General features: G+C 38.8%; 1 protein-coding gene and 1 long non-coding RNA gene across 7 annotated transcripts in view; one reads left to right on the top strand and one right to left on the bottom strand.

Annotated features, from left to right (window-relative positions):
• LOC110836149 (CTD small phosphatase-like protein 2) overlaps nt 1–16,319 on the top strand; it is a 38,432-nt gene that overhangs the window by 653 nt on the left and 21,460 nt on the right. Inside the window, exon 1 of one of the 6 annotated variants that reach the window (XM_087351578.1) lies at nt 10,652–10,674. The exons of 4 other annotated variants lie outside the window; for them this stretch is intronic. The gene's annotated coding sequence lies outside the window, so the exon portion shown is untranslated. Of the gene's footprint in view, nt 1–10,651; nt 10,675–13,053; nt 13,870–16,319 lie in introns of those variants that run through there. One more of the 6 variants, XM_087351576.1, reaches the window with a different exon arrangement.
• On the bottom strand, nt 1,566–7,575 carry LOC110836150 (uncharacterized). Its single transcript, XR_015535871.1, has 2 exons — nt 7,259–7,575; nt 1,566–2,004 (listed from the first exon to the last, which is right to left on the bottom strand). It is a non-coding gene; the product is annotated as an uncharacterized LOC110836150 (long non-coding RNA).

The following is a 16,319-nucleotide window of genomic DNA, read 5'->3' as shown; positions in this document are numbered from 1 at the left end:
ATTACGCTAATTCTGGTCCAGTTCTCAGGTTGCATATCTTTGAGACAGTCGGTACTTTGCCGTAGTATACAATTTGTGTTATGTGTTTCATGTCCTTTAGCTGATGCATTAATTAAATTAAAGAATATTAAAAAGTTATCGCCCCACATATCCAATGCTGGCAAATAAAGAGAAGATTCAGACATTTTTGTTCGACCCAAGTCAGACTTCGCATGCATCTCCGTCTCGCAAGAACTTCCAAGGAAGGACAGTACTGATTGTTTAAAAGTTCACAGTGCTCTGCGTTGACCGTAATGCATTACAGGGCTCAAATCATGTTGCTAGCAACAAGTGAACGTTCTAATCATAGGATCTAATTTTTTGGATGTATTTTAAATGTCGAACAACTGCAACGTGACTGAGTTTTTGCAGTTGGCTTTGCTGTGAGAGTGACCGGCTGAGGTACAACGCATGTCTTAAAGTGTCAAACCAAGTATTGACTCTTTGACAGAGATTTATTAAAACGTACACATCCGTATTGACAGCATGTGAAGTTTGTAACAAGTACGAGGGAGTGTTAGGTGTTTTGATAGGTTTTTTAATGTATATTGCCGTACATAAAGTGTTCTTGCGTCTTTGAGGAATGAGGGTTAATGGACAGTTAATTTCAGTATGTAGAAGCTCTGGATATGCTCAGAATTAGTATGCCCTACTGTAGGAAGCCCAGACAAAGTAAGCTGCAGTTGTCTATTAGTCATTTCAGGCAGGCTGAAAGAAGTCAGCATCTATTTATTTAATGATGCTGTCAGTAACTTAGATTGTTTGGGGTCGATTGATGTGACGATCATGAATTGGATAGGATGTGAAAGGTAGTGGTCGTGTGCTTTCTCTCTGGTACTCTCCCAGTATTTGAGTAGAAGGGCTGAGGAAAACATTGGAAAGCCTCAGCCAGGGTAGCCGTTCTTCGGCCCGGGTTTGAACCAGCCATCTCTCGGATATGAAGCAGGAGTGTTCGCCACACCGCCGCCACGTGTGGCGGAAGTCATTATCGTTCTCTTTGCAGTCCTTCATATTAATGCCACATTTACCATTAAGACAACAGTAAATGCATTGCATATTTCTGCACACATGCATACCTGGTTTGAATTAACTTCCTAGCGAACTTTTTTGACAGTTTTTACTTGCGTAAGTCGGATCAGACTTGCATGTTGTCGGAATCCAAATTTCGTTTTGTTGCAGCAGCTTAAATGATGCAATGAACGGTTTTATTCCGTGCAACAATTTACACATACGTCAATGTGTATGTACGAGGTGATGGAATACAGCAAGCCCTGAATATTTATATTGCGGCATGGTTACTATGTGGCTTTCAGATCCTTAAATCCTTCAGCAGATATATTCGAGGTATGTTATGTTAAAACTTTACCACCAGCCAACCAACATATATTTCAACACATACCATACACTACACATTGCATTTATGATCAGTTTATAATACGAAGTCAAGGCTCTTTGAATCTATGATGTTCTGTAAACAATAAGTCACCAATGAACAACTGAATCCGTAAAGAAGAAAGAAAACAATGTTTAAAATGTATGTTCATATATTCTTGCAATACTTGTGGAAAATACATACATCAGATTGCAATCTGCCAAATTCTTAATTTTAAAAGAAGATAAGTAGGTAAGAGTCAATGAAGGGATACTAATGTTTTTCTACATTTCCTGCAGTCTGATAGTGATTTTAAAATATGATAAACCAACATTTGGGTATTATACAGAGAGATGGAGATTACATGGAGGTTGGCTTACTTGCGAAGACCCAGATCATCAGGAGAATTTAAGGAATGCTATATATTTCTGCAAACAAACAAATGCACTCACTTGTTAAGCACAAAGTTGGATGTGAACAGCATGAACAGGCTAAACTCATTGCCCTGGCACGTGTAACCACGACGAGCTATTTCAAACGCCAGTCGTCCAAGCCCTGCTCCTGGGACCAGCACTCGAATATCCTGAGGCGCACTGCAAAGGAATGGCAAACATTAATCCTTAAACCTGAAACGCACTGAAGTACTAAAATGTACTTGGCAGCATGCATAGTAATAATTTTAAAATTTAACAGTTAAGAAAGGAATACTTATCACAGTAACTGTTTTTCTCTCTCTCTCTCACACACACACACACAGAGTTTATAGAAATATCTCTCTGGCACTCTGATGAGTGTTTCTTCCTCTCTCAACTGTTCTTTTAATTATTTTTAACCTTTCGGCTTCAGATATCCCTATAACAAGTATATACCATGCCTAAAACAGACATTAGTTTGAAATGCTGGAACTGGTATTTCAATTATTGTGCACCAAACTGAAATCATGATTAAAAAAAGTCAAAAGACTAACTTTATGAAACACATAAATTTGTGCTTTGGATGGGACTTTTGACACATACACTGGATTTGACGCACGTTGGTGGTTTGGTACCTTGAAGAGTCAAAGATTTAGCACAGCCAATATAATGGTTGATACTGATAATTATTGGGTAAGGGAGAAAGAGCTTCAATATTTATGGTTTCACAACCAGAATTTGTTATTAATATTATTTGTTCACTTTTCAGAATTTCATATATACATGTGGAAAACAAAAGCTGTTGTACAGGCTTAATGTAGTTGTCCTTCTGGCCCACTAGCAAATGCACCTGACTAGTGCCATTCCATAAATCCTTCCTTATATCCCCTCAAAAATCCATCTGTCACATACGAGGTGCGATCGGAAAGTTTCAAGACTGTGTCAATAGCGGGCGAACCGGATGTAGTACGAGCTTCTGCCTTTAGGGGCTGCGGCCTACATTCATAGTGAATCAGTGTGCCAGCCGGCATCATCGAATTAGCATTTGTTTCTTAGTTACGGGCGTTTTGGTAGTGCATTACACCGACCCTCCTGCGATTTCGGAATGGCGTGTGCATCAAATTTTGCCAAAGACTCGCCAAAACGGCTACGGAAACCAATGAAATGCTAAAGCAAGCATTTGGGGAGTCCGCAATGGGTCGTGCACAAACTTTTGTGTGGCATTCACGTTTTAAAAATGGCCGAACCTCTGTCGATGATGACGAGCGTTCTGGACGACCATCTTCGAGCACAACGCCCGAAAATGTTACGAAGATTCGGCAGGCCATTCACGAAGATCGACGTCGTACCATCAACGACTTGTGCGACATTGTTGGGATAGGCTATGGGACCTGTCAGCTGATTCCAAAGGAAGAACTCCACATGCGACGCATCGCAGCCAAGTTTGTGCCAAGGCTACTGTCGTGAGGACCAGAAGCAAAATCGACTTCTCGTTTGTCAGGAGCTCAAAGATCTTGCCGGATCGCCGGATTTAGCTCCGTGTGACTTCTTCGTCTTCCCAAAGATGAAAATTCAGCTAAAGGGAAGGAGATTTGAGACAATAGAAGAGATTCAGGCAGAATCGCAGATGGTGCTTGACAGGCTGACAAAGAAAGATTTCCAGGGATGCTTCCAGGCTTGGCAGCTGCGCTGGGATCGTTGTGTTCACTCCCAGGGGAACTACTTCGAGGGTGATGGATGAATTTAATACCTGAGATAAGTGTACGGGTTTTTATAGGCGCAGTCTTGAAACTTTCCGATCGCACCTCGTAATATAATTTCCAAGTCCTTACGATTTAATTGAAATTCTGTATGAGAAAACGTTCTTAAACTTGGTGGAATATAACTGATATTAGTATTAGAATGACATTAGTATTATTTTATCTCACTTCAAGATTCACTACTATGGAGCAATGTGTAAAATAGAATAGAAAAATAAAATAAAATAAAGAAAAAAAATTGCACAGAGAAGAAGATAAAATCTACAGTAATGAGGCATCAGAAAGGAGGCAAAAACACAACACAACTAATAAAATGAAAACCAAACTAGAAAATGGAGACAAAACTGGCTACAAAACATGTAGTATGTATGTATGTGTGTGTGTGTGTGTGTATATATGTATAGTGGAGTCACGTGACGATGACGTCACACCCCGGGCTGTACGTATTGATTAATCTCAGTGGACCTAGGACTTCCGAATGTTGCGGGGGCGATCGCAAGATGTGCCGCTAATTATTGTGACTTTTATAAATTTCAGTCAATTAAATACAAGTATTGAAGCAAATCCTGCTGTTTGCAGGTAAGCATCAATCAGTGTGTTGAATGCCGACTCAGCTTCCATTGATTTTGTACATGAGTTTTCAATATGTTTTGTGCTGTGAGAATAACATTATGACTATTTTAGAAAAGCTATTTTGAATATATCACAATATTACCCATTGAATTTTGAGTTGGTTTGATGGAACAGTGCTCAACATAGTCATAATTGCTCGAAGTTCCATTGCTTAATATGTGTTACAGCACACGAAGCTGTTTACGTAATCGAAAATAACATCTTGATGCTTAATATTAACTTTTCGCGAATTCATATGTTGAACTATGATCCCTGTTTGTATATTCTTAATAGATCGTCTTGAAAAAATAGTCGACTTGCCGTTATTTAGCTTTATTATTGTTTTCTGTTGGCCATTGCCCCAATTTTTGTTGCCATACACGGTGTTTATCCCAAGAGATTATGTATTTACAGCACTTAATTTTGAATACGAACAGCGATACAAAATTCATTTGGCTAATAATTGCTGTTATACTTCGGAAGTAGATATAAACATATCTAGACCCACCTTTTGAAACATAATCCTGTCTGCAATTGTTGCCTGGCTAACAACAATGGAATTTATGTGCGACATTTAGTTTACTACTGCCATGAAACTAACCGGCAGCCCCAGACAAATGAAGAACCGTGTGAATTCTGGTTCTGTACGTGATACGCTGTTTTCCCTTTACCCCTTGCCATCATCCCCTCCATTTCCCCCATGTCAAGTGTCTTGATCCCAAACAACAGCACTGGAAACCGTGCCAGGTGCATCACTCGATGAAGAGTAGCTCCTTCTTTTACACTAGCCGGAATTGTAGTCACGAAATGTACTTAAGATGGTTTAATTTCTGGGCGTTGCGGATTTCACAACCTCATAGCATGAATATTTATGCTCATGTATAAGTCTGCAATACATTTCGTAGATCTTGAGTTTTTTTGAGTGACATGATGACGTGTGCAATTGGATAATTCATATCGAATTAAATAATGCGCCGATCTTTGTATAACTGGAAAATCATGCAAATGTTTGATACTGATTTTTTTTTAAAATTAAATAAATTTTATGTTAGTTGGCATCTGATCGCTGCAATGTTAGATTGACGGGATAAAAGTTATATATAGTTTATTATTTGCGTTTTGTCATGCAGCTGTTTGCTGGCATCTTCATGTTAGATGAAAATTATGTTAGGCAAATTATTGATTGTTCGTGTTATGAGTTCAAGATGACCATTCAGTGTACGTAAACACGCGTCTGGCAGGTGGCGATGAAATTCTGGCATATTGGATCATAGCTGAAGGAGTTTCTGTTTGTGGTTGCGTGCTGTGTGTAATACGGCTAGAATCTTAATCAGGGTGCTCTGAAACTTCTCCCATTAAGGAATGTTCCGCACGAGACGGTTTTCATTCGTAGTGTGGAGTTTATGCACAGGTGCAAAAATTGACCCAATTCTTCCGAAATTGATCCCCGGTTGTTAGAAGCCCACATTTCATATGTTAAATGCCGTTATACAAACCTCAGTGGCTCATTTGATAAAAATAATTCATGCGTGACTTTTAGTTATTTGTTTCCTTGTGTTATATGTATACAAACTGACATTCTGATCAGTTAGATTGAAGATTGTAGCCAAAAACTCTTATAAAACAAGTAAATTAAGTAAATGATTGTGCAGACGGTGTAATAAGTACTTGGAATTGTTCTGAGAGTCGACTGTTAAGGGAATTAAAGCTTCTTATGTCGCTGCACAAGAAACCTGCTTTGTTGTCGCGAAATGTTAAGCAATGATAGGGATATACTTGAGTTATAGAAAGTCTTCGGTCATAAAAGAACGGTCACCGGAAATTAAATGTCTTTTTTGTTCCAAAGTCTATAGCTAGGACCAGAATAACCTTGAAGGAGTAGAGAGACGACAAAGCTTTTTTTTGAAGGGAGAGTAGAAAGGGTTTATGAAGGTCAAAATATACAGCCCAGAAAATAAACATCAGCCCAGCGGCGTTCCTTTGTAATGGCGACAGTTAAGACGCGCGTAAAATATTTAGTAGATTGTTCTGTTCAGGCCTCGGTCGGTTTTTCTGTCTTTATAATGTAGCAATTCTGCGCCATTTTCGGTTTTGACAACAGCAGTTCTTGCGTACATGGGAAAAAATCTGTGCTTCCTCACCGAGCTCCGGATTCGTTCAAATCGTAACTTATGTGTGTCCTTGATCGAGTTAGATTGCCTAAGAGTCGATTACCTGATACACCGTGGGCATTCCAACAGCAGTAGATACATAAGCACGTGTCAACATTGTGCGTTCCTTGCATTAAGTGAATCAAATAGACAGACACGTGGTGGCGTCGATGTTGGTATTCTGGGCAGTAACGCCGTCTTCGTATTCAGCCCAGAAGATGGAGGCAGTATGTTCCTTCGAATCGTATCTTCCTACAGGTCCACACGGCATTTGTGCCCAGGTGACCAGAGTAATAGATATGTTATTCGGCTCGAAAACCCAAAATCTCACAGGATGGAGATTTTCTGTATTCGTTCTGTATTTCAACTCCGAAACTATTCAACTGAATTCGATGAAATGGTATTTGGACCTTACATTACAAGTTGTCGGCAGATTTTAATTTTAATTCATATCGGCCAGTGTTGTCCCTACTTTACATCAGGTTAAAATTAAACGTTGTTGATCGTACAAATAAATGTTTTGGCTTATGGCATAAAACCTGGGCCTTATTAAGTGACTGTTAGAAACATTTTGCTGTGAATATTTAAAAAGTAAAGCGACCCCGTTACTTGCGAATGTTGGCACTTCCGGAAGGGGAGTACAGGTAAACCTCGATTTACGCCGGGGATGCGTACTTGGACGAACCGGCGTAAATTGAAACTCTTTTTTTTATAATGTAAATCAATGGGAAGTCAATGACATGCGTTCCCGGCACCCGAAGATCATCAAAAATTAACTTCGCCTTATCAATGACAGCAATTTCAGTCAAGGGAATGTTTTTTTCGATTCATGTCATCCACCCGTAGCGACAGTAATTTCTCCGTTCTTTCTAAAAGTTTACTTCTGCTATAACTCACTTGCGTTGTACTTACTCTCGTAGCCTGTTGCATCGACTGTTTTATTTTTATGATTTTTTCATTATGGTAGTCACAGTGGAAGGAGGCAACTTCATACTTCTGCACACATTACGACGGGTATCACCACCTTCTATTCTACGAATTACGTCCGTCTTATCTTCTAACGCAATTGACGTACGCGACTTTTTAGCAACACACTCACTTCTCTTACCAGACATTATAAATATAAAACAGTTGCTACTGCAGAATAGTGGTCGAACAACACAGACACGTTTAGCACATTCAATGTGTCAACAAGAAAGGAACTTAGCGCATTTTTCCTTACTCCCTTATCAGGCTGAACGCAAATGACCAATGCTCACGTGACTGTTGCGCAATGTTGGCGGATTTTTAAAAGATTATCTCGTAACTTCTTAGCAATGAGTGCAGAGGCGACTGTATTTATAACTTTTATTCAAAATCAGCGATGTAAGAATTACGATTTAGTATAAGAATCGGTACGAGAAATATTTTAAAACGTTATAAATAATAGTAAACATATATTTTTTTACACTTTTTGACTTTCTGGTTTCAAAAGCGGCGTTATTCTGAATCGGCGCAAATCGAGGTTTACCTGTATAAAGAAAAAATAATTTCTAATTCTCTTTAGTGTGCACAGAATTGTATTTGTATCGTAACGGGAGGAGCATTTGGCCATCGTTGGTTCTTATTGTCGGAGAAAATACGTAATTTTTTCCCTCGGATATGTGCTGCTGGAGTCCAGTGTTAGGCCAGGGGTCTCACCGTGCGTTCCGCGACAACTCTTCATGTTGCCCCTTTAACGTATATGTACGTAAAATAGTGTAGTTGCGTCATATTGTGATTTATTAAATTAAAATTAAATTATTTGGTTATTCCGTCAAATCACAATGTATTTAAATTAAGATAATTGATATTTTAATTATTTTAATTATCTTAATTTAAATTCATTGTGATTTGACGGAATAACCAAATAATTTAATTTTAATTATATGTACGTAACTTAAACAATGGCCGTGAATGCTCCAGGCCCTGAAATTCTGGGTCATTGTATTTGTTTAACGTTGTGATTTCAATCAATTTGAATTTGTTTACAGTTCGTTATTTGGTAGGACTGTGTTGTCAACATCAGTTGCAAAAGACGTTTCTGTAAGACAGCGGTCAGTTACCTCAAACGAATGTGTGACTGCTCGTAACAGTCTACAAATATTGTTAATTATTCTGCCTGTGACACTTGGTTTGGAGTGGGGGAATTACGTTATGAATTCTCTCTCCAACAAAATTTATAGTATTTCTTGTTGAAACTGATGTTGGAAGTTTCCGCCGGGAATTTTGAATTGTAGTTTGTTTTTTTCAAGTATCGGTCAGCCCACATCCAGATGTTTATGTTGTATTTATTACAGAATTGAATGCCGACTGTAACAGATGTCAGTTGGATTGTGTGTAATTAAAAACGAACTGAAAATGACTTTCTTCTAGGTTATGGCTCCGTGTAGTCTGGTAGACGTTTGACGACGTTTCAGAGGTCCTTGCGGAGGTAGCAAGGACTTCAGAAACTCTGGTAAACTCCTGCCAGTCTACACGTCGCTACAACCCAGAAAATCATCTTCATACGCGTCATATCATGAAGAATAACTAGGCTAAAATAAACATAAAGACTTATTTGGCGTTTTTATTAGAAGCGTTAAGCGGATTATGAATCTGGTATTCTATAAGGGAAGTAGCCAGATGAATATTTTTTTTAAAAAAAATTCTAAATCTTTGTGTTAGTTTGTAGTGACAATATTGCTGTTTTGAAAGAAAATAACACGTTCTTCATATTGCCCTCGCCACCTACTCTGTTCAGGAGCTTGCAATCGCCGTCCAAGAGACCCTAGTGGTAACTGCTTCCAAGCGTCGACCGCGTAGTGACCTGAGGTCTTCTTACCCACTAGTATTAAGGATGAAATACGCTTGAGTAATCCGTTGAAGAAGCTAGTGGCAGGTCACGAGCGCCCCGCTCTGGAAGGTCGTGTAAACCACATCTAGAATTCTGTAACTTGTTGGCTGAACTAGTGGAGTAATTAATAATGCTGGAATCTCTGGACAGTGATGCGATTTCCGCCTCTCTTCGAATTCCTAGGACCAGCTCACTTGGATTCCGAGAAAGCAGAAGTCCTTGCCGAAAGATTTGAAGTTCAGTTTTAGTCGGTTATTAGAATGATTAATGAGGCGATGCGTGGCCAGCCCTTCGGAGGTCCTACTGGCATACCATGAAGAGTCTCTGGGCCCGAACGGTGTTCCGAATAGGGAGGGTCCTGTTTGAGACACCCACCAAACGGCGCGATAACCATCCTCACGACATTGTTTAACGCAGTCCTCCGTAGACAATACTTCCCACCAGCAAGGGAAAAAAGCGCTCGTGTGGTATCCATACTTGAACCGGGAGAGACCCCACGCAGAATTTTTCCTCTTGGCACGTTAAGGTACAATTTGGCTGCACGCGACCGAGGCAGGCGACAGAGACGGGAGACGGACACATCACAGCTTGTCGCCACACACTTTTGAGGTGACGACCGAGACATGCGGCAAAGTGTTTTGTTTTCTTTGTTTTGTTGAGACATACGTGCACATATTCTGTAAAAAATGAGTACAAAAATGCTTCTAAAAAGGTTACTCGAAGAAGAAGATGTGTTGCTGTGTTATTTGTTGAGAAAGAAACAAAGAAAACCTATGAGTTCAATATTCAAAACCAGACGCGAAGAAGGATCTTTCTGTCGGTGGTCAGTGGTCGGTTTTCTGCTACTAATTCTACCAATTGCTCATCTTGGTCACCAGTAAATTTAATTTCTAACATTATTTTATTCAACAACACACGTGCTGCCTGAGCCCGTCGCGAGACACTACTGGTCCGAGAGCGGTCTCCTGTCTTTGTCTCGCGCTCGTAATTGTACTTCATACGATTGTACAGAGAGCAGACAGGAAGCGACCAGTCTCGGTCTCGTAACTCTGTCGCCTGCCTCGGTCGCTTGTCTCTGTCGCGTGCAGCCAAATTGTACCTTTAGGCTCCTTAATACTGTTGGCGAGCTCTTCGAGAAGATCCTACGGACCAGACGAGGTAAACGACAAGTGACAAGCAGTTCGGGTTCCTATTGAGACATGGCACGACGTTGCCGCTGTTTGAAAAGTTCTCAGTTTGACGAGAAGAGCCTGACCTGCGCTGTTTCCCTGGATCTGGCTAATGCCTTCGACACCGTGTATGTCGAAGGTCTCAATAACAAGGTTACTGCACAAAACTCCCCACTTACTTCAACCTGTTATGTCATTTATAAATATATTTAGCGACGTCTATACGGCGCCAGCGTGAAACCGCCTTTAGTGGTCAGTGTACAGGAGCTGTACGTGGTGGATTCACATATCATCGAGTGACTCAAGTAAATTTTATTATTTAAATTGGCTTCAAAAATAACATTTCCTTGACACATATTTGTTCATATGACATTTTACTTTGATTTATCGTATGCATTTTTAACATTGTCAATAAACGATTTAGTTATTGTAGTAGTTATTATCTGTCTTCGTTCTGTTTATGTGTTATGTACGATATTGGTTATTTATGTTAATTTTTTGTGTGAATGAAAACCTCCGTATGAGGTCTCTTGAACAGGCAGTTCGATTTCAGTTTTTTTTTGTATTGTAAATAAACTTGAGAAAAACGTAATTTTTTGCGTAAACCAGCTATAAGAAAAAATATATTAAGTTTTCCTTATGAACTTTAAGTTTATAAAAAAGAAAGAAAGATATCAATAATGATATATAATAGATTATAGTCTACAAGGCACTCTTCTAATCCTAGCTATGGTTTTTGCATTCAGGAAGACTGCCGTTAGATCGCGACTGAAGTTCTTGCCGCGAAATTCAGAAACTTTAACATTCAATGCCCAGGTTTTTATTAAAATACGCGTAGTTACAACGTGGAAGTAACATGAAGAGAGGAGCAGGATTAATACAGGTGTCTTCGAAAGATATGTTCACAACATCAAGTTTGATGCCTCGAAGCTGACGGTGGTCATTTTGAACACTACTCTTTTCGATAATAAGTGCCAATGCTGACGTTTGTAATGGTTTAGTTTATTAAAATGTATCTTATTTCGTTCATTGAATGTGTGTATACATCGTTTTGGGGCACCCTATATGTACGTGTTGGAAGAGAAATGGCATTTGAATAAAGTTTTATTGAAAAGTAGTTTGTGTCGACGTATATGTGATAGTCGTTGATGGTTTTATTTAACAAAATCGATCGATATATCTGGATAAAACTCCCCCACATTGTATTTGGCTCGAAATTTGGGGGTTGCACCAAATGTTTGTGGCGAATTTCGTTGTTTATTTCGATTCGTATCGATTATTTCCCTTATGTTACGCTGACTCATTTCCGACGTAAATTTTCCGAGCATCAAATTTACGACAAAACAAACAAGTTATTCAGGCGAGTTAAACGTTTTGCTGTTTCATTTTCATTTATAGGATAAATGAGACGTCTTGATTATTGCATTCATAATTTATTTCACTTTCCGTGCCATTTTATTATCTTAATAACAAATCTTTCCTTTTTTTAAAAAAATATTAATTAACGCTTAGGCAGGCGTATACCGTTACAAATGTATGTTCTGTGCTGCATACGACTTGAACATAAAATACAGCTAAATGTCCAAACTACGTTTTCGAATACCGCATCTCAATCGATCTTTTACTTTATAAGAAAATACAATGTATGTTAGGGTGGTTTTTGTACTCCGCGCCGCGACGGGATCACGTCACGTGATATAACTAAATAGTTTGGTACTTTCTTTACTTGGATTACGTTTGTAAGAGGGCTTGAATCCGAAATCATCTGCAATAAATGAACGTCAGGTACGCAGAATCCCAAAGTACGCTTTTGGAAATATGTGTACTATACTCGAGGAGCACCTGTGTTCACAAATGTGTAGAAAATAAAGTTTCTTCGTACACAACAACAAAATTACTGGAATAACAGATTTAGGTATCGTGAGACCATCTTCAGGCCCAGTAGGTGTTTTGTATGAAACAAAGAATGTGTAAAATATAACAAACATTAACTGATATGGATTAAAACTAATGTAAAATAAAAATTATATACAGCATTTGCTTTTGGATGAATAATCGTATAATTACATATCATGTACTTTGAGGATTGTGGTGGATTTTGCTGTCTGAGACCGGTAACTGTGACGGTGTGTGTACTTTTGTTCATTTGTTTCTTTGTTTCGTAGCCAAATTTACTGTGCCAACTCGTATAAAGGCACGTATCTTCTCATTTCTCATAAACGATCGGTTATATAAATTAAATAAGACATGAAATATCTTGTCGATTGTGGTCTTCTGGGTTGTGATGTCGCATAATCGACTTATGCCGCGAGAACCCCAAATCTCAAATAAAATTTATTTTTCCCATGGCAGGACCATAGACTTAGTCACTCTTTGCAGAAGGAAACAGCAAAGTTCCTTGTTATGCAGTCTGTGTGTGCCAGTGTTACTGAGGTCTTTGATTTCGTGTGTTCAAAAATACCTGCGGTCTGTGCTTTCCAAGGACTGAGTTATCTCATTTTGTAGTCATATACAAACAGATAAAATAAAATTACTGTTTTATGTGCAGACCGTTCATTTTTATTCGCAAACCAGACTTCGCAGAACACTTATGATCCATTTACGAGATGGGCAAGTCACCGGATAGGTATCTGCTCGGAACTTCAGAGGTGGGGGGACCGTTGACCTTGACAGCCAAAACAAAGCACAGTGTCGTCGTTTGTTTAGTGTTCAACTCAGGTCGCCGTGCTGGTTTGATCAAGCAGAATTGGTCCCAGTTTTGCCGCAGGAGTTTTCGTTGTGGAGCTTTATTTTGCTAGCATATCATCAACGAGCGTTTTCAGTTGAGACAGTGAAAGGGCGTCGATTAATCTCCTAAATTTCGTCTCACTCATGGACGATCCTGATGTTTACAAAGGGTCGAAGAATTTGCCTCTAGCAATGCCACGTGATTGGTTTATCAAACATATTTAAATTTTAGTAACGCTGCGTTTGGCATGTATTAATAAATTCATCAATGTATAGCAAACATAATTCAGTGCTCTGTGTAATCTCTGGCCAATATACGACAGAGGAGTGGTTTGCATCAGGATTGTTCTTCGATGAGACAGAATATATAATCAGGAAGTTCTGTGAGATTGTCAGGGAGTTGGATCGGAAGCAGTGTGTAGGCGTGTGATCCAAAGCGACGACGCGCTAGAAGGCGTGAGGCGTAGTTTCCCGCAGTCTCTCTCTCTCTCTCAGCGATCACAGAAAGCTCTGATCAGAACATGGCAATAGGCAATGCACGTGAGGCGACAGACTTCTTAAGTGTTGCGTTCGTTTGTTCGGCAAGTTCCTGCCTACCGACCATGCTGCCAGACTCCGTCACTCTCGTGGTGGATAGTACTTTCCTCTCGGATGAAGCATGCTTACATTTTTCGTCTGTGTGAGCAGCCGATTATGAAGTTCTGATAACCCACAAGCTCACAGAAAATTCCTTTGCACCGGGCGAAAATGGGCGTGAGGTGTTCGATTTCTTGGTAATATATCAATCAGCCTTCAGTTTTTCAATAAAAACTGTGCGATTCGGGACTGAACGATTTCATTTCTTGAGTTTGTGCTTACATGTGTTATAGTGAATATAATTTCTGTTTGTCAGTTCTTGAACTTCACTTCACTTCACTTGAAAGTTGGCTGGGATTTGATTATCTGTGCCTCCCCCATGAATTGACAATGCCATTCAGTCTAGTGTTTATGTTGTGAATGGGAGGAGCTTCACTTCCACACCCCTGTACTCCCCTTCAGTCTTTATGCATCACACTGGTTTTTGTTATGAGATATAAACATAACAGAATGGCATTTGTGTTTGTGTGCAGACAGCTGTCTTTACAGATATGTAATAGTATTTTGACATTTTCATACAGTGAGCAATTTGTGCAGCTGGAGTTTGGTCTGTGGTTTTGCCCTTTGTATAGAAGTTTTTGTGCTAGCTGCAGTATTATTTGTGTGTTGTGGTTGTGAAGAATGTTTATAAAAATTGGAAAGTGTTACAAACAATGGAATGTGACCTGAGATAACTCTGGATAATAATTGTTATAATTATATAAACAATATTTGTACAGTATATTTAAGTATTTTTCATCAAAACATATCAGTAATTTAATTTTTATGGGTATATTCCAAGCATTAAATAAAACGATATTATTTTTATGATATTTTCTGAAAACAATTGATCAGTAAGTGACCAGCTGTTTAGAAGAACCATCTGAATTTGAAACGTTTCACTGTTTTTCCTTGTTATGTGAAATGTTTCCTTCACATGTGCTATCATTTCACCTTCACCTGATCTGTTGCTACCACTAGACTCTTAGCGTACCCCTCCTTCCCCGTGGCTCCTTCGACTTTATTAAATTTTTCCTTTGCATACTTCATGCCTGATAACTTTTTAGTAGAAAGTAATGATTCTACTTATGACTCCAGATTCTTGTTCAAGGAACAAACAAAATGGGCCTGCTGAGTTTTATAACTGTCCAAGCCTTCCTTTATTTGGTGTGATATTCTAAGCATGAATAGACAACTGCTTTATTTCCAAAGCTTTGGGCAAAGTTTACAATTGTTTTCCTATATTTATCATGGATTCTATATCTCTTCTGTACACTAGGAACTTCTTATATCATTTAGCCCAGAGCAGGTCTGAGGTTTTCCTTGGAAATGAACTATGGATAAGGTTCAAGGGATTACAACACTGTTTTAAAAAAATTATTTCTTTGACATTTTTAGCTCTTGCAGATATTTTAAATTTGGCAAAATACAGGGTATACACAAAAGAATGGTGCGGTTTCAAAAGTTAATAAAAAAATTATTTCTCACCTTACACGGGCACAATATACACCGTCAGCGGCGGCAACTGTCCAGGTTTCTCGTGCGTTAATTACAATCCTTCAATGTGTGCACCCTGGCTCACACGACACATCCACAGCACGTCCGATCCAGCGCTGTGGAAAAACACGATTGAGAAGCACTCGTGCATTCCTGTGAAAATGGGGTGGAGCTCGGTCCAGTTGTAGAATGTAATCGTCATAATTGGTATTAAGTTGGGGTAACAACCAGCTTTCCAACATGTCCAAAAATGAGTCGCCAGTCACAGTTGCACCATTCTTTTGTGTATACCCTGTAGTAATTAATTATTAAGTAAGTAATTTTGCTCATGACAAACCCACTACAGAACTTGTCAGACGGAAATAAAATTTAACTTTAGTGCAATTGGGTGTGAACTGGAGGCCTGATGTGTCTTGATGCCTTGCAGCATGTCTACAGGTCACAGTATGACTCATCTTGCCCAACCGTTGAGTGTAGCATCTGACCACTAACAAAAAAAAAATATATCATACTTTCTCATCACTTTCATATCCCAATGTGGTACTTCCCACACATTGAAATGATCACCAAGTGTTGTATATAAAGTTGAATAAATATGGCAATACTTTTTTTTTATATAAATTACTCTCTGAAATTAAGGTTAGATGATGATTTGCCCCAAAATATGGGTGGCATACCAAATTAAAGCTGTGCTCAAGAACTTTCAATTGGTATAAGAAAGTGCTGTATCATAATTTGGACCAGATTTATGAGCATTTTAGTAAGGGAAATTTAAAGAAAAAACTTGCAGTTCCAAAATGCTGTATCTCTGTAATTAATGGTTACAGGAAGGTAAAATTACATATATGTCACTTCCTGAGGAGACCCAGTAAGCTTTTAGAGTGTTATTAGACTCAGAAATGTTCATGAAAATTTTGCCCCTAAGTGTGTTGATCTGGCATGTAATTACTCATAAGTTTTAGAGAGTAGTCAGGAATATGTAGGGAAACCTAAAAAGTGATATATATATGTAGATGAACTAGGCTAATGTACAATAATGTAAAACTATGTGTAAATAAGGAGGTTAATTATATTTCAATGTTTGTGAATGGTATGTAACCTTTTTAACTGC

Source organism: Zootermopsis nevadensis, unplaced genomic scaffold (genome assembly GCF_977971745.1).
Source record: "Zootermopsis nevadensis isolate Lab colony 2312 unplaced genomic scaffold, Znev_1.0 Znev_ptg000019l, whole genome shotgun sequence".
Lineage (NCBI taxonomy): Eukaryota > Metazoa > Arthropoda > Insecta > Blattodea > Termopsidae > Zootermopsis > Zootermopsis nevadensis.
The sequence above is the reverse complement of the archived record's forward strand: the minus strand, read 5'-3'. Positions and strand labels throughout refer to the sequence as shown.